At 35.9% G+C, this 19,804-nt stretch overlaps 1 protein-coding gene and 1 long non-coding RNA gene across 10 annotated transcripts in view; one reads left to right on the top strand and one right to left on the bottom strand.

The window, feature by feature from the left end:
- Shal (potassium voltage-gated channel protein Shal) overlaps positions 1–19,804 on the bottom strand; it is a 222,411-nt gene that overhangs the window by 170,173 nt on the left and 32,434 nt on the right. The gene's annotated exons all lie outside the window — the stretch shown is intronic.
- On the top strand, positions 70–5,067 carry LOC143897227 (uncharacterized). The gene is made up of 4 exons (XR_013256885.1): positions 70–3,475; positions 3,777–3,940; positions 4,027–4,123; positions 4,230–5,067. It is a non-coding gene; the product is annotated as an uncharacterized LOC143897227 (long non-coding RNA).

Below are 19,804 nucleotides of genomic sequence, written 5' to 3'. Positions count from 1 at the left end.
TGAAGCCATAGACCAAATATATGATCTTGGCTCCTCTACTTTTAGGGATCATATTATGACTCCCTCCGTACAAAGTCAAAAACCACCTCATCACTGGTGGCCGTATCTCTAAGGCCGTATCCTCTCTAGTCAAAGGTGGCAATGATATATCTAGGAGTCTCGTGAGTCGAAAGGCTCAAAACAATGTGACACACTACTAGGCGGCCGGTCCCCCTTAAACGGGAGACCCGGTCGTCGCACGAGCCTGGTTTGCCGTACGGCACCTCTGCCCGTCGTCGGGATCTCACCGCTTACAACGGCACGGCGTCTAACGGTCGAACATGAGTTTCGCGAGTTCGATGTCGAGACTCGGAATCGTCTTTAGACGACTTAGGTACCTGGCGGGGTGTTGTACTCGGTAGAGCAGTTACCACGCTGCGATCTGTTGAGACTCAGCCCTCGGCTTATCCACCCGAGGGCTCAGCCCGCGATATCCACCTGTGCTTCCGTAAATAGAAAAACTGTTCTTACGAGTTTCATAATAAGAATTGACTTATTTTCAATACTTTTTTTCACAATAATTATTACAAATTATAATTTTTTATTGTCATTTTTTATAAAAAACATGTATTTCTATCCATATAGTAATAAATTAAAAACATTTATTGCTCTTAAAATTTTTTTTCTGATTTTATATTCATATATACCCTATTTTACCCTATCGTAACGCCCAACGTTGCACTAGTGCAACATACCATAATTTTAACATTGAGGGCTCCAAATCTTTTTCTGCCGGTTTTTTCACCTTCAAATAATAAAATAAGACAAATATATAAGTTTCAGAATTTTATGACAGCAAAATCAAAATGTGGGCGTTACAGGATTAATCGGAATATTAAGAACACACTTGTAACGATGCGCACCTTAAACGGTGCATCGTAATTCTCGGCGAACAACAACCGGATGCCGCCCAACCAAACGTCAGTCGGGCGATGACAAGGCGCATTGCGCCCCCATGTTTTAATAACGCCTCCACCAAATCGTCGAGCTCGAGGCTCCGATATCTCTCCGAACGTCGAGCACCATACTAGGATAAGATAGACGAAGCGTAAACTGCTACTATGGACAAGGGGGGTTAGGATAGCGCGGGAGGGGAAATAGACCCAAGTCTCGGCAAAGTTCGGTTAGACTCGGGAACGTTCGAACCACGTTACGCGCGCGTGAATCGAAGTTCTAAGTCGCATGACGATCGCGAACGTGATCGCCGTTCGGACGCAATCAGCCGCAACGGGCGCGGACTCACGGACCAGTTTCACCAGTTCGGACGTGTTTTGTCCGGAAGGAAATAGTATATTACACTACAAGGGCCGAAAGTTGAATTTTCGGACCTGCGCGTCATGATGCCCCGAGGCGAAGCCGAGCAGGACGAGCAGGACCGAGATTTCAACCTTTGGCCCGCGTAGTGTATACGATTTTTCTTCATAGCCGGTCGAAAGTACGTTATTAATTTTATTTTTTTTAACTTTAAATGTTAATAAGCATGTTTTTGATGCCTGCCCCCGACATTTGCGGCACGAGCGAAGCGAGTGCTGCTGGTATACGATTAGGGACGAAAGTACGTACTTTCGACCGAGGTATGAAAAAAACATATTTTTTAAAGTATTACGACTGTTAAGGCCACCTTTACTGTCTGGATTGTGAGTCCAATTAAATATTAAATTCAGTGCAACTGAAAAACGCCTAAAGGCTCATACGACAGTTGGTTCGTCCTGGCCATATAAGAGCAGTACTGCTCAAAGGTCATATCACGAAGAAGAAGAAGTTTTCTTTCCATCATGAACGCCCATTATTGCGTGTTATAACCGGTTTTCTTTCCCTATTTAAAATATTTGAAGTCTTTATGAAAGGTAAACTCTTTTATGTTTAAATATTAAATTAAAAAAATAATAATAATAATATCGGCAGCTTTCTAGCAAACGACATAAGTTGACACAAGTATCGTTTGATTTTTGTTACTGTTACTCATTGCCAAAAAAGAAAGATAGAACGATGTTTGTGTCGACTAGTGTCGCTTGCTGGAAAGCTTCCATTATTGTTTAGTAAGTATTATTTTTAATAAAAGTGAACTTAACCTTAATATGCCTTACACTAAATTTTCGATTCAACAGCAATTTTTTAAAGCATCGCAGTATTACAGTTTAGACTAGACATAGGATGCATTCCGTTTTACGCATGATGCGCATTATTTATCCTTTTTTTAATTCTTTAACGCTTGCATCGCGGTTAGACATCATGGCGCAATTATTCTAAAAATTCCAGCGGCGACGATGCGACTCTCAATTTTTCTCGTGCGAAGCACTTCTCAGATCACTTCGCAATCTTGCAATTTTTACAGCTCCATGTGAATATATTACATTGCAGAGCGAATATCCGGTACCGGAGCAATTCAAGACTACCATTAGCAAGAACGGTCTTAGTACTATGGCCGTCGACTCTCTTAATTAAAAATTAAAAGCACGAGGAATTTATTTGTATGCGTAGCCTACGCTATCTTCTTAACAATATAATTAAAGGTATAATTGTCAAAGATATTATCAAGTTATTAATATTATTGTTATTTATTATCTTCTGCGAATAATGTGCGAAGTTAAAAAAAAAATAGATTCAGTACTGTATATCTCGCTTATGTGTAACGAATTGGCTTCGATCGTATATTATATATCACTATGTTCCTGAACGTGTAATAAGTTGTACACATCAGAACAAGATTGCATTCGGTAATTAGCGGTAATAACGTATTCATTAAAAGTATTTGAGAAATTTTATCTTATTTGAACATCCTTAAATTGTCAAAATGTCAGGCAAACATGAATTACATTGAATCATTTAATAATAGGATATCTTGAATCCATCGATTTTACGAGTTTCGAGCGACCTTTGTGTACACGCACATTATCTCAGCTGGCCCAGGCTACGGTCAACGTGACACTACAAATGCTTCGAAGCATTCCTCTTCTCTTTTCTTTCAATGAAGAAAGAAAGAAAAGAAGAACGCTCCAAAGCATTTGTAGCATCACGTTGACCATAGCCAAGAATAAATGATGCATGATCATGCGTGAAACAGAATGCACCCTGAGGCCTGAGGTCTGAATGTGTATATAAAACGTCAAGTACGATTATCTCTGTATTTCTCGATTTCTGTTTCTCAGATGGCAGATTCAGATAATTATGATGACCCAACAAAATCCTCTCCTAGAAATAAGAAATTTGATGCCAAACAATTCTATAGGAAAAAATATTCAAAACAGTGGGAGTTTTTACCAAAATTTAAAGGCTGGCTTACATCGAGTATAAAGGGGAAAAATTACTTTCATTGTAAAACTTGCGAAGGAGATTATAAAGGCGGAAAATCTGAAGCAGAAAAGCACTCAACATACGAGAAACATAGGAAAAATATAAATACAATGAGAAGTCAACCTTCTATTACAAATTTCAAGTACTCATCTTTTAACGAAAATGTTATTAATTCCACAATATTAACTGCTGCATCTGCTGTTGAACACAACATTTCATTCAATGCAACAAGTCATGTGCCATTTTAACTGATCGAAGAAATCGTTTAAAAACGGATACAATTGTTGGTATTCTACATGCCAAAAGAGCAGTTAACTCCTGCTATGATTTTATTTTAGCATTGCAATAAAACAAACCTTGAATGAGAAAAAGATGTGTTGTATTACTTGTTGAACGCCCCTCATATGAAGCTCATGATTTTAACAAATAAATTATTGGTTTAGATTCCCAAAGAACGATAACAAGCGACAGAAGTGATTAGAAGTGTTACACTTAAATAATTACAAGCCACCGAAATATGGTGCTGTATGTTCTGCCCATTTTAGAGAAGTGGACTACGACACAATTAATAATCCGTCGAACGCTCAAACGAAATGCTGTTCCATTTGTAAGTAAACAATAAAATTCTACTCTTAATTAGTAATTGTTATTGTGCAATAATGAGATACAGATTACAAATTTTTCATGTTTTAGTTGGGTGAAGAATATGTTTGCAAAATCATAAGATACACAGATGACGGAAAACCGAGAAAACTCATTGAGAAAAATGTTGTACAAAATGATGGAGATGGTTAGTAATGAAATTACATTGATATACATTATAAAAATAATTTAGCATAATGATTTTTAACAATCTTTGTCTGTTTGATCTAATTATAATAATGTTATTATTATAGATGGTGAACAAATGCATGGGAATAGAATAAGAAATGTGCAATATTAATCTTAGAAGGGCACACCGTTCCACAAGTATTTCTCCAGAAAGAATATCGAATTCGCCAACAAAGAAGCTATTGGAAATACGCACACGTGAAAATGCACTTTTAAAAAGAAAACTGGCGGTTAAGATAATCGGCTATAAGACAGTATACGCGACGTATACTACACACGACAGGAAACATTAACACAGTATTATGCGTTACATAAGACAATGACTTAAGGCATAAAACACTGCCTTAAGATTATAAAACAGCCATTCTGCTTAAGCCCTTAGTCTCGCCCGAACCTCGGCTAACCCCACTAATTCTTACGGCTCGCGGCTCATGAGGCATAAACGTTTTCGCGTTCAATGTTATCACGCCACGATGAATTTCCTTTCGCTGCCTCCTTGGAAAAAAAGTGCCCTGTTACAATCGACGCCATGCTACGAGAAGAACGTCGTCTCCCAATGACGACGAAAAAAATATATGACACCTAGCCAAAAAAAATCACTTCGCTCTCGAGTCAGCTCCATCAGTCCGATCCGCAGCTGAACTCGAGATACGAAGCCATTCCGCTCCATCAGAGTCGACACAACCGAGGTTGAGTGATCTTCCTCTCGGCCAAGTAATCTCGAAAGTCCACTCGCGGTTGTTCGCGGCGTTCACGCCGTCCCAATTGAGATACCGGGTAAAACAGTTAAGCGCCGGTGTGCACAAGACTGAATTTGACAAACTGTACGAAGAGGAGTTGTGAGAAATTCGCAAACTAGTAAAACATCAGAGATGGTAGAAATAGTTGAGAAAAAAGAGAAAACCCCCTCAAAAAATATTAAAAAACCCAAGAAAATAGTAGACATTAGGTTAGGTTAAATTAGTTTGTAAGTCGGGCCATTGTAAATAGTAGTCGGTAAAAGACCAACTTAGAGTTTAAGTTTCCCAATCTTCTCCTTCCCTATTCCAATTTCCATTTCCTTCCCATTTTCCTTTCCCCCCCGCCGATGTAAACGCGTGCGTTCCCCCTTGACGTACCGACCAAGAGCGGCCACGATTTAGATTTTTTTATTTTTTTAATTTTATAAGAAAATTCTCGACTCCCCAGTGTCTATGCCAGGCGACTCGGAACGTCAAGAAACGCGTTTTGGACCTCCCTCTCCTTTTTTTAACCATTTTTGAGAAATTTTTGAAAATTTTTTCTAAGTCCAAACCACAGGAAAACTTTGAAAATTGGACTCGCCATTGCAGTGTCTATGCCATGCGACTGCAAATGTCGAGACAAGGGATACTCCTGACGGGCTGCCATTCCGCCCAGGAGGAGAGACAAGCGATACAATTTATTTATTTTGGTTCTACCAGGACTGGATTCGAACCTTTGGTTTAGCAGACCAGTGCGCTGTCTGCTACGCCACGCTCGCTATCTACAATTTCATATAACGTTTATTATTAGTAATAGACATCATAGAGCTAAATAGGGCTAAATAGCGCGCTATTTAGCTTTAATTATTGTACTATTACTATTAATATTACACTTGTGCTATTTGGGGTATTTTTAAAAAGTTAATTGATTTAGATATCCCACAATGGTAGACTAAAACTACTCAAATTTCAGGGATAATTAAGTCTCCGTTGAATGTATAGATAAAATGGCTGAAACATAATAATCTATTATTATGTTTTCCAAAAAGCTTGTAGAAATTTGCGTTATATTGGGATAAATCTTGTTAGTATTCGATAACGATTTTTTTTCTGTTTCCCGTTTTTTAGCCTGAGATTTTATTTTTTTTTCTCATTTTTTATTTCTTCTTTTGGAAAGAAAATTCTTCCTTTTTTCTTTTCTATTTAAAAAGAACCTTTTATCTTACTATCCAGGAAAATTTTCAGTACATTTGCAAATTTTACTGCAGGACAAATCAGCAGCACGGCAAGAACATGAAATAGATGTTCTGTAAAAAAAACTTTTTGAACTACAGTTACATATATATTTTTGTAGTAATTGAAAACTTGTAAGATCTTTAAAATAAACGGGAATCAGTTGTCTATTAATTAATTGCCATCCGTACTCTTTTAAATCAAGAATTTCAATGACTAGAAAATGAGCATTTTTCCACACATATACTTGCCACATACATCTTTTTAAGTGTTGAAGAAAAGTAAGAAATGCACTTAAAAAGATGTACGTGGCAAGTATATGTGTGGAAAAATGCTCATTTCCCAGTCATTGAAATTCTTGATCCAAAAGAGTACAGATGGCAATTAATTAATGAACAACTGATTCCCGTTTATTTTGAAGGTCTTACAAGTTTTCAATTACTACAAAAATATATATGTAACTGTAATTCAAAAAATTTTTTTTGCAGAACATCTATTTCATGTTCTTGCCGTGCTGCTGATTTGTCCTGCAGTAAAATTTGCAAATGTACTGAAAAATGTAGCAATAATTCAAATGACGAGAGTGAGGATGATGAATAAATTTCTTCACGTTAATATATTATATTAAAACATAAAAATTAAAAAAACTTGAAAAATAAAAAAAATAAAAAAAGTACAAAAAGTAAATAAAAAATGCATTTTTAAAGTCCAACTATTATCCATTCCGTGGTATTGTGCGTAAGTAGATTTATGATTGAAACTAAAAGAGCTTTGGCAATAATTATAAAGTAATAATAATGATAATAATAATAATAATAATAATAGTGGGACATCATACGACGACCGGCTTGTCCTAATAGTAAGAATAACAATAATGGTTAGTTCATAATCATTTTACTACTTGAAAGCAAATATATTCAAAGTTTTAGGTACAATATGACTATGAATCGCATTACACAACAACCTCGTGCGTAAATAAAATTTCTTCACGTACGTTTGGGCAGCATTATATCTACCATTATAGGTGTTTCTTATGTAAAAAAGTACGCTCTATAACTTTTATTTGAACATTTTTGTCAAAAAGTTAACCATAAAAAAGTTATGGCGTGTTTTATTAGAAAAAATATCAAAAAAATATCAAAAAATTTGACTTTTTGCCAAATTTCACTGTATTAACCCTTAAAGCGCACACCTCCAAAAAATTACGTAAAGCGCAGTGGGGGTATGAGATACCCCAGTGTCTTTAAGTATGTACTGTAACGACGCTATTGACTATTTTATTGCATAAAAATTTCTGAATGAAGTTAAAGTCATGTATTTTAAGGATAAACAAAAGTTATAGCGATTTCTTAAAATTAACATTGTTTAAAAAATTATTAAAAACGACATTTTAATGGGACTTATCAGAACACAAAGTTCGGAGTGGGGTATCCTACACCCCATGTGCGCTTTAAGGGTTAATGATATATTTGACTATTTTATAATGCATATTCTTAAAGTTTACACTTTTCTGAATAAAATTTGATACTAATAATTTCAATTTTATGAAGCCAAAGATGTGAAAAAGAATCGAGAAGAATCCTATGTTCAAGACGCCATTTTGTATTGTTCCGATGCGCGAACTTGAGCGAACTTTCGTTTATTTACTTGTCACATGATGTACTTTCAATATTTCATAGTTAGAGCTGGTTATCTCATCGTTGCCGGTTACTCGCATTTTAGAAGGCTTTTGGCGGTTGAGTTACAGGCCTAGTATATATGCATGTACTCTAATTCTGTCAGTTGCCTAACTTCAAAGTGCCATAAGCCCCGCTATGTGAAGTTTCTGATTAATCGGATAATGCGGTCTGCCACGGAAAGACGATTTCAACGTCGATGTCGACGATCTATCACGTTCTAATTGCAAGTTCGGGGAAATTCAGTCCAATGTGGATCTCAACTAATATCGTAGTTTAGCAAAAAGATATCATGATTTCCGTCAATTACCGTCGTAAAACGCATTCAAAATTCAATACAATCGTATTTCCTTGAAACAACATTATTTGTCAATTAATAATATTAATAAATTCTTTGTCCTACACAGAAAAAAAATTATTTAAGTATTTTTTATAGAAAATCGTTTTTCCTCACGTCCATAATAGGTGAATCCATGAAAGAAAGTATACGGATGTTTAGATTTATATATAAAAATAATTTAAAAGTTTATAAATCAAATATAATTTCTTCGGAAAAAAAAACTCCTTCCGATCGAATGGTCACGATGTTATTCATAGACAAGATGTTTTTAAAAACTAACTTGCAACGATTCATATTAAATTCACGATCATTCTCGATATCAAATATTCTCGATATTCTTGATAACGTAAGCTCTATTTTAAAATTTTAAATATTAATGTGCTGGCAAATATATAAAAATTGTAAGAAAATTATGCCTTTAACTAATGACGCGCATGTTAAAAAACGTTTTATACATATATTAGTTCATAAAACATTTTATAAACTAATATAACTTTATTAAACTTATTGTGAATGTCTATTTAATTAATTCTGATTATCTTAAAATTCTAAAAATATAACTATATAAATATAACTATATACTGTTTTTAAATCTTTTATATGAAATATATAAACTTAGGATCTGCTATCTTCAAAATTTAAAAAATTTGTATTAAAATATTAAATAATCAAAATTAAAAATAAATTAAAGATAAAATTTCACTAATAAATATGAAATAAAACAATTTTTGTTTAATATAAAATCGCTGCAAAGGTGGAGCACTTTTAATTATCACTTATCTGTATCGTATTAACAATACTATATCAACGTTAGCATCGATCTGCAACGTCCTTAAAAGATTCGTCAATCGTGTTGCCTGACTGACAGTAACACGATGATCATATCAGCCCTGATTTCACGCAAAATCGCGCGAAATTTCGCTGCAAACGCGAGATCAGATTCAGTTACGCCACTGTGCAATCAACGTTTTAACGACAATGTAATAACCCATATTCTACCGGTCCGAATGATCGCCAAAGAGCAGGCCGGTAGCGAATGACGGAATGTGAGTGGACTAAAGCTAGTGGTCGTGAATTTTTTCAAATGGTTTCGCAAGCTCCCGTTCTCTAACCATCTCGCAGTTACATAATCGTCTCTAAATTGCTTTACAATAATGCTCCACAAAAAATTGTCGACATGATTGGCAATTCTATGAAAAATTACACAACGTTCGACCACAAATTCTGGTCCTTCTCAAGTTTACTAATATTAAGATCGCTCTCGCAAAACACATTATAGTTCACGATATTCTATGATAAAACGAATATCTATAAACTAAATATACATATGCAATAGTAAATTGATTAGTAAGAAAACGGAGATTATTTTGAGAGACTTACATGTTTAGTGAGTCGCATATTAAAATCACGCTAGAGTAGTTATCAAAAACGTCTGCACCACACAACAACCAAAAATTTAATAATACTCTACAAAAAAGATACATTTAAGCTGCATCATAATGCCAGATACATCACAAGTTTGTCATTCTAAAATGACAAACTTGATGAAACATTTGTCACTAACATTTGTCACTAACCTTTTAGTAAGTAGCCGTTATTTATAATTATAAGATTTTATTTTAAAATTAGAAAATATTACGGCTAAACTGAATAATCCAACGTACACAAGATATAAAAACGTAGATAAATTTCTTTTGCACGGTGTAATAAGCCTAAAAAATAAATAAACAAGTCTTTTCCAAATTACAAGCAAGTACCACGCCAAAGAATATGTTGCAATTTACCTGAAAACGGATTTCATACTAATTATTTTGATAAATTTCTTTACCTTTGAGAAGACTAATCACATAGTAATCTTTTCGCGTGAAGGGTCGAAAATTGTAGCTTCACCGCAAAATAAAATAGCATGATTCTCATCAATTTTTTGTGCGCAATAGATTATTTTAAAACCGGTGCATCGGACTTCATTTTCGCTGCAGACTTATTTCCGGATGCGGAGAATTGCTGCCGCCACCGCCGCCGTTAAGGGAGCATATACCTTTCTCGGCTTCAAAAAATCGATTTTTTTTATTGCATATTTCGAAAGAACAACATTTCAGAAATGTAAATCCAAAGCCATTTAAAGAAATTCGAAAAATTGAAGAAGTTACAGCACTTTGTACTGAGCGCTGCCCGAGCATCTGTACCTTTTTCGGATTGAGAGCGCGACACGTGTGATCCAACGTGACATGGCTATTATTTATATTGGTTCAAAAGAAAAATATCAAAAAAGAAGAAATATGTTCGATACGAATTTAATAAAGTATTAAATATTTCGGGATGATAAAACACATATCAGCACATCTGGCATACGGTCTTGGTAGTTGTTATTATGATGTACAGCGCGCTATTGTTCAAGATCGTCGCGCTATCATTCATGCTCAGACTCAAACAGGAAGGTAGCAGAGCGAATGCTTCGTGCGTCATCGTGTTATTATAGACAACGTAATCGTTCCTATATATATATATAGTGAACGAATAATGTTTCATATATTAATTTTTGCGATCAATAAGTTTTCCTACAATTAACGAGAACTTTATTTATTTTTTGTTACGCGATTATCTTCTATGAAAAATTATTGAATGCGTATACAAGGAGTTTCTTAATCAATATGATAAACATATATCTTATAAACATAGATGCCGCCGACCATGATCTCGCGTTTGACTCAGTTTTAACATCTATTTTAAGAACGGCATTTTCCCACCTAAAGAGAAGGAAGCGGATCTGGTTTTAATTCCAAAAGGAGAAACCAAATTCGGAGAGATCCCGAAAGCCCGCCCGTTCTGCCTTCTGAACGAGGTCGGTAAGACTTTTGAACGGGTGATCGCGGATAGACTGTTAGATCATATAGACAGCAATCCGAGAGCCAACCTGTCCAGCAATCAGTTTGGATTCAGGAAGATGCGTTCGACCACCGACGCATTATCCCTGGTCAAAGAGATCATCACAGAGGCACGGTGTAACGGTAAAATGGCGTTAGCATTCTCCGTGGATATAAAGAATGCCTTTTACAAACAAAATTTTAAATTTTAATCAATAAATAGGTATTCAAAAATGAAATTAAATTTTAATAATATTTGATATTTTTTGTGCTGTGAGAAAACGATTTTGATTGGCTCACAAGTGCATGACGTCACATTGTAATAGTCTCAACTCTCCGTCTGCTAGGCTGCGTTTGGAAACGTCACCCGAGTGCACACGAGTATACTCCCTTCTCTTTCTATCTCAGCGAGTTATAGGTTATGTCAGCGTCAAACGGGAAGATTCTATTTGTATTCTCACGTTTTTATCTTGAGGTACATAAAAAAACAGTTTACCTGGTGTTTTAATAACAGTACTTTTACATAAAGGTACAAAACACGTTTTATGTGTCTTTGCTTTACTCATTTTTTTAAATAAATGATTGTTTCAATGGTTAAAAGTATTACTTTACTGCGGTGTGACGTCACACGGCGTTCGGGAAGACTCGGTCGTATTTGGACCGTTTTCGGCATTTCAAATAATGCAATATTTTATTATTTATTTTCTCGGTTATTTTGCGTTAAAAAATTACGAAAAAAAGACAATTAAAAGAACATACAAATTATTTAATGCAATTTAAAAAAAAAATCACGCAAATTCCCTATTATGGCATATAGAACGGTATCCTATGAAGCCGCCACCTTGCTTGCTAGGATATCTCCGATGCATATATACGCGGCATACATCCGCCGCGTGTACCTTGCCCTTAAAGAGATGAAAGAGGCAGGTACATACACTCCCGACTCCTCTGCGGAGGTTCGTGAGGAAGAGTGGTTGGTATTGAGAGGGCAGTGGTCCGAACACATTAGATCTGTGCATCTCTCCGGAAAAAGGACCAGAGAGGCTATAGCCCCCAATTTTGATGCCTGGTTAGACAGGTCGGTGGGCTTCTTCTCTTTTCGAACAACTCAACTGCTTACAGGATATGGATGCTTTGCCTCGTGCCTGCATAGGATTGGTAAGGAAGTGTCTCCTATCTGTAGGTACTGCAACATCGCTACTGATACTGCAGAACACACTTTTTCCAAATGCGACTTCTGGCTGTAAGAGAGAGGGGAGCTTACTGCCGTGATCGGCCAGGATCTTTCTCTCTCCACGGTTGTGTCCTCTATATGCAATTCTAGAGCAGCGTGGAGGCGTGGAGTGCTTTTGCCACATTCGCCGAACGTGTTATGCTGAGAAAGGAGGACAACGAGAGGAGGAGACAACAGGGCCTTCTAAACGAATTGATTGTTTAGGGCAACGTACCAAAGAGTCAGTAACAATTGTACCTGCGAGCGTATACATATTTATGTTTATGCCGTTTCTTCTCCGACTTTTTAAGCTTTGCGTGCAATTCACACACCGCGTGGTGTGGTTTTTTCTGCGATGCGCAGCTGAGGGGCTTACTCTTGGCGGCGGTGGAGCGTCTGGTCGCCGACCGGGTTCGGGGTTGTCTGCCCTCTGGGGTCCGGCGCGTCGACTGGTGCGACGTGGCCGGATCCCCGGGGGGCTGCTGCTCCAGGCTGGTCGGCGGCTGGTGGTCTCCGCTGTGCGTCTGGAGGGGCTTCTCGTGTCCTGCCTTTCTGCGTTAGTTATTTTTCCGTGCGGAGTCTACCGCGAGTCCTTCGGGGGCTGGTCGGTCAAGATCGGCTGCTCGTTGCTTTTCGGAGCTCCGGTGCCACCGTTTTGCGGTGACTACTTGGAGCCCTTTGCGGCTGCCGGCCGCGATGGGCCGCCCTTCGGGGGGTCCTCAGAGTCTTGGACTCCTTTATTCTAGTTCCTGGGTCGCATCCGCCCCTTCCTCTGTTATTAGTTGGTTGTACACCAATCGATTGAGGCGCGAGGTTTGGTCGACCATGCAGCGTGGGAGTAGCGGAAGTGAATCCCGTCACCGCATCGAATCGACCCTGATCCAATGATTAGGTTTGGCTCTTCGTCGAGCTGCTGCAAAGGTTTGCGTGCGAGGGGGTGAGGAGCGACCAGTTGCGGAACACTTGTATTCATGACTGGCTGTGACCGGTCATCGCTATATGTGTGGTGGCGGGCGTTTTGTTCCCACCACCTTTTGTTGATAAAGAACGCATAGCGTTCTTGTTTGTGCTTCGTGGAACCCCCTCTGCGGATAGAAGGGGGTTCCTGTTTGCGTGGTTTGTGCACGTCCTGTAAGTTCGTGTACGTGTTATCGATGGGGGCGTGGACTCTCTCGGATGAACGATCTCGCAGCCAATGAAGGGGCTCTCAATGATATGACTGCCCGCGGTCACTATCATGGGAGCTCCCTGAGGTGGTCGGATGTTGACACTTTACGTGCCTCACCATCCGACTAGGGACCGTTCTTTCCGGGGCTCAAAGCACCCCCATGGATTAGACCCCCTTTGTTTCAGGGAGAGTGTTTTTAGTGGGTGCAAGCCCCACATATCCCGAGTGCCGGGGCTCAGGGATGCGCGAGGCATTTTCACTCTTCCTACGGAAACCAAAAAAATAAGTTCATCATATTGCATGATTATGCAGCATCGCGAATAGTGTATTAGAACTGCAACACTGCTCAATAATAATTTACATTACGACTCATGTAGTATTAGTATGATACCTACTCTTAACACCTTCGGAACATCCATAATTAAACTCCTGATAGATCGCACTTTATTTTTTATAACACGACTTGAGTACCGGCATCTATCGCGTTACACGCGCATCGTATAAAGAAACTTTTACGGCCACTACAATTTATTAGCCACGAGCGGTGATAGGGGGTGAGTAAAAACCGTAGAAGAGAAACGAAACTTTTATATTTTATCTGCGGTAACATCGTCTAAAACCCTTTCCGCATATATGTTTTAACTCTTGCGGTTAGTTCGAAAATTAATTCGTGTGCGTATTACGACTTCCTAGCACAATCATGACAAAATCCAGGACTCCTATTTCAGCCGGTTAATGATACAGTTAAAACGAATTGTCGGAAGATAGTAAATGCTGCTAATTAACACACAGGCAGAACGTCAAAAAATATGCGGCAATCTTAAAATGTTATAGTTCATAATTCTTATTCATGTCAGCAAACTTCAATTTATTTGTCTGCAGCCCCGTTTTATAAAATTTCAATGTTGCTCAGTGGAAAAATATTTCCTAGAAAAATATTCATGCAGCCTTTTGACAATGGAACGTTAATGAAGTAATAATTTATTCTTAACCATAATTAGTCAAATAATAGTTCCGTGAGGAGACTTTGAACAGACTTTATCTCCAAAATGAGCTTTCTCAGAAAGTCCTGAGGAAAATTCTTCATCGCAAAATGATTTCTAAATAACCTTGAAACCTTTATCAAGCAATTTCTAACAAGAGAGAAATATTAGACTTTCTTAAATCGTGCGAGCAACATCGAACAACATACCTAATTATAATTTTTTGCTAAAATTAAATGTGCTTAATAGATACACATATGATGCATTCCCTTTTTTCTTTTAACAAAAAAAAGGTATTTTATTAAAAAAAAATATTCCGTAATAATATTAAAATAAACTATGTTCCAAGTAATTGTTTAATTTTCACAGAACAATTGTAATCAAAAAAGAGAAAAATAATTGTGTAAAAATATATAAAAATCCGTGACACATTTATGGCCATAAAACAGAGTAACAGCAAAGGGAATAATCTTTCCGCGTATAAAAAATAATAAGATCAAATCTTATTCCGCGGCGAAAAAAAGAGTCATGACGCTAAATTAATTTAAGGCTAATTTATTGTGAGAAAGCCTTGACGGATTACACGGAGGAACGTAAAGTACTAATAAACGGGTAAACGAATGGTCGACGCTGCACCACGTTGGAATTTAGTACGTATTAATACATCCAGATTATATTACGTATATGTATACGAATCGTTGGATGCGATCTAACAATCTTTGGCAAATGACCAAGAGATTCTAGAGAAATCCGAAGGCGCGGGCCGTACTTGGAGGTAGTCGCTATACCCCGATTTCTTGAAAACACACTTGCGATGTTAGCACCGCATTTCAACTCAAATCAAATAAACAGATTCGATTCTAACTGCGACGAAGGTCGAAATTGCCGTTAACATCAATACATTGTACGGCTTTCAATATATAGTTCATGAAATCTCGCGATAAAAATACCGCAAAATTCTCGTTAAATAAAGTAATCAATAAGTAATCTTTTTCAGTCAAAGATATACTGCTGATATAATAGTAACCAGATTATTTAAAGATTACTTACAATATCTAATTATTTTGACTATTTTGTAATCGCTATAAAATCACCTATAAAGAAAATAGAAAAAAAGCGCCACTATGTCCGCGTAAAATATATATTGTTTTAATAATGTCGTTTTAACTTATTTTTGCGACAAAAGTAGTGATATAATCAAACATTGAGCCAAACTGAACATTAATTTATACACTGCATAAAATTTAATTCCTTTATCATACCTACTTAACAGAATGATCTATATATTATATATTTAAAAAATGTCCCGACTGAGACACTGTGACTCATCAACTCCCACCCTTAAAAAAACATGAAATTTTTAGACATTTAATCCTTCAAATTCATCATTAAATTGATAAATATTCTGCTGTTTTAAATTTTAAAAATAACACTTAACAATGAATAATAAATATCGCATTTTATATCCTTCTAATTCTATTGTACCATCTATTTTCTTTTAAAAAAAAAATAGAAAATGCGATATTAATTCGAAAGATAGAATGTAATATATGTTTGAAACGCGATGAGATATTGAGGAAAGAAGAGTGGATGTTGCCATCTATGGCATTTCATAAAAAGTACTAGCGATTTTGTAAACTCATTTCCGTTGGCGAATCTAGTTTCCATAGAAAATTTGTATAGCGTAAGGCGATAGCGGCGCGGCGTATCGGTATTATATTCATGTGATTGCCGCGTGAAGTATAGAAAGCACGCGTGCTTGTTGAAGCTTGCGGCCCGGGCAACCGGCGTTATTCGTTTCTTGTTTGTCATTCAGTCAAGACATGTTTCTGGCCTTCTGCCGTATAATCTGAATACTTGAATACGTAGTGATATTGTAATACGAAGCTTTCTGAACGTCGAAGTGTGATACTTTCTGCAATTGAAAAGAAATACAAGAGGATTTGAAAAACTATAATTAGCACACGGCAGGACTAAAGGCTCCGTCTCATTCTCGGACATACGAGAGATCGACGCCATTACTCCGTTTCTTGATGATGACGCCATTACTCCGTTTCTTGATGATGACGGCATATTTTGGAGAAATGAATAAGGAACGACTATTACATGGGCATAGTTCGTCACGATCTCTTTTAGAAGTGCATCCACACACGGTAGACACCAGTATTCAGGTAACTCTTAGATTTCTGATAGAAGCCATCGATCACGACTCAGATAAAGATTGTAGGAAACATCTACAGTCTACTCGATCTTTGGTTTCAGAAATCTCGAGAGATCTACCGTCTAGTAAAGGACATTTGAAAAGCTTCCGCGCTCTAGCGAAGCATTCTATTGACAAGAACGATAATCGTTCTTCTCACTTGAGTACTCAAGTTCTTGTTTTCGGGTTGCAACCAATTTAAATTATTCATTTGTATTAAGCTCTCTTTTCGCCAAATATTGTAATTTTTGCAAGCTTGCGATACGTTTAATTCTATTTTCTTTGGTAATTAATTCTCATATTTCTTGATACATATTTGCGATGAGATTCATTTGTTAATCAATACGAATTATAATGCGTCAATTGTTCGAGATAAGATTTACATTGCTTCAATTGTTCTAAACAAGATTCGTCAGAGAATTCAATGCTCATTACTCAGAAATTTTAATTAAAGGTGCGATACACAATTACATTCTTTCCTTGTATCATACATCGATTTATGCAAAATACTTTAAAACTTTCTATACGTTTTCACGAATTTATGTTGGATTAATGCGTTTAACAAAGGTTTAATTTTCCTTTTAATTTCACGAAATAAGTTCCATTTACTATTCATAAAAAAGGTATTCAAAGTCATCTTTGATGATACGTTTCTTCTTGTATAAATTTATATTTCTTTGATCTAAGATATTCTATTCCTTAATATTGATTATCATTCAACGCATTATTCCACTTATGAATTACTGTTCTAATATATGCATGTTTATTTGGATTACTTATTGATTATGGTATTCTGTTTTGTCATGTCTAATGATCCTTTCAATGATTAAAACGATTTAAGAAAATTTATTCAAAGCTCTTATACAAATATCAATTCTTTCTTTGAAATTACTTTGTAATATTATATTATTAATTTACGTCTCAAGTTTCAAACTGAGAGCATACGTTCAACTAATGTTTACATTCTTTTCATTGAACGGATTATTACAATGTGAATTGTATTATCTTGTTTTGAATTATGTGATTCTTGACTTTTACCATACTAGCTTATGAATATGTTTTGAAATTACTCTGCTATATTCATCTCTAAATATATCTTATTATATTTTGTCAACAATTCAAACATAGTGTTTCCTTCACCGCCACAGCCCACGATTTATACGGGTCGTGTATATAATGTTTTCCTGCAAAATAGAAAATACATACTACTATATTATTAATATAAATATGCATGGAGCTTTTCAAGATTAATGGACTATATTATGGGTTATTTTAAGATTTCAGAATTTAACAGGATGTTACCACCCAACAGTCGAATTCTAAAACACTGGAATTGATCAAGAAGATGATCCCATTGACTATATTACGAAAAAATTTTTGTAGAATCTTGGAGTAGTTTCCTATGATTCCTATCGAAATTGCGGAACATTTTGAAGTGTGTTACTTTTTATTACTCCAGATGGACCTGGCTGACACAAAATGAAATTAAAAAAACGTTAGAGGACCTTGACTTAAGCAAAAACTCTATAAGTAATTAATTAATTTATTATTACTAATATTAATAATTATCATTATTAATAATTATTATTATTTACAACTGATGGAAATACCATATTACATTGGAGAGTTGACAGCTTTGAGACGTTTAAGCCTGTCACGTAACAAGTTGAAGTTTTTGGATACTATTGGATATATTTTAAGTCTTAACACTTTTAGACGTATCGTATAATTTATTATTAAGTGCACCCATAGAAATTTTTGTATGGAGCTCAACAAAAAATTTTCAAAACAATCTGTGTATCGATCCAAATCGTAACCTAAAAAAAAAGCCCTATTGTAAATAATTACCCCTTCTTTTACTGCTATGCTTATTAAAATAACAATATTTCGTTCAAAAACTTGGCGGTGCTAAACTTCTAAGCACATGCGTGTGTGAAGTTTGTATGAATAGCAAAAAGTTGATTTAAAATATATATAAATACGAAATAGATTTAAAATAATTTACCATCTGTACATACATAGATAATACTTCCTCTCTCTGTATAAAACATTTGCATGCACATTTATTTAGTTTTTGACAGGTTATTAAGTAAATTATAATTAGTTAACGCGCGTTGCATTTAACGCAGTTAAGTAATTTGACGAGATATCGCATCTATTTTTAATCCACATCACCTCGTTTGTATAATCACTATTTTCAGTGCGCTCAGCACACACCAGCTTAATAACATAATCCGTGTTTTTCCCGAATTATGGATATAGTATCGGTAATCTTGTAATTTATAATCGGCCATCTGAGTTCACACGATGGCGTGTGCCATGCGACGCTATTAAACGAAAGCACGCAACAAGATTAGCAAGAGCAATTAAGATCTTTTCATGGTCGTTAGTTACTTTTGCACTTTAATTAAATTAGCGTTCCGCTTTCATTAATTTAAACGAGCTGAAGTAAGTATTGCACAGGATGATTGCCTTAACGCAGAACGCTTTCAGATAAAATAAAAATTGAGTGGTATGTCATAAAGTAAATAAATGTTCGAGTTTTTACGAAAGTTTAGATCGTATACGGGGCGTATGAACTATAACGCTGCTATTATATTAAGCTGTTATCGCGTGATTCTTTTTGACCGTCACGTAGATTAATATCCGTACGTGTAATATCGTACGTTGGTACATGCGCGAGATTTCAGGCCGCAAAGGAACTTCTTAATTGCCCAAACTTAAGCAATTAGAACTTATATTAATTGCGTTGCGTGTTTTCGATTCAACAGCCGTTTAGTATATGCCAACATGTCTTAAACAGAGGCCTATTGAAAGACAATAATTACTTAATACCGTACAACATGATAAACAAAACAATAAGGGTATAAAAGTTTTGCGCATATCTGCAGTAAAAATATATAATGTATATATATTTTGCAATAAATTTTAATTTAATAACTTAATTATATAAGATATGTTTACCTGCGTTTTAATACATAAATATAGTGTAAAAACTAAACATTAAGTAAAAAAATGGTGCAAATTAGAAATTTGCACTTGGCTTCCTCATAGAGGAAATGATCTTAAGATGCTAATATGGCCCTCTGATTGGCTGATGACGCCTTAAGACTATACTTAAAACGATCTTGAATATAAAACCCGACTATGAATACCGGCCTTAAAGAATTAATAAAATAGAAATAGAAAAAACTGAAAAATATAATGAAATTAGAAATAGATTAATATCTCCAATTTTGCG

The sequence above is a fragment of the Temnothorax americanus genome, unplaced genomic scaffold, assembly GCF_048541705.1.
Source record: "Temnothorax americanus isolate GAGA-0224 unplaced genomic scaffold, ASM4854170v1 Scaffold2, whole genome shotgun sequence".
In the NCBI taxonomy this organism is placed as follows: Eukaryota; Metazoa; Arthropoda; class Insecta; order Hymenoptera; family Formicidae; genus Temnothorax; species Temnothorax americanus.
The sequence above is the reverse complement of the archived record's forward strand: the minus strand, read 5'-3'. Positions and strand labels throughout refer to the sequence as shown.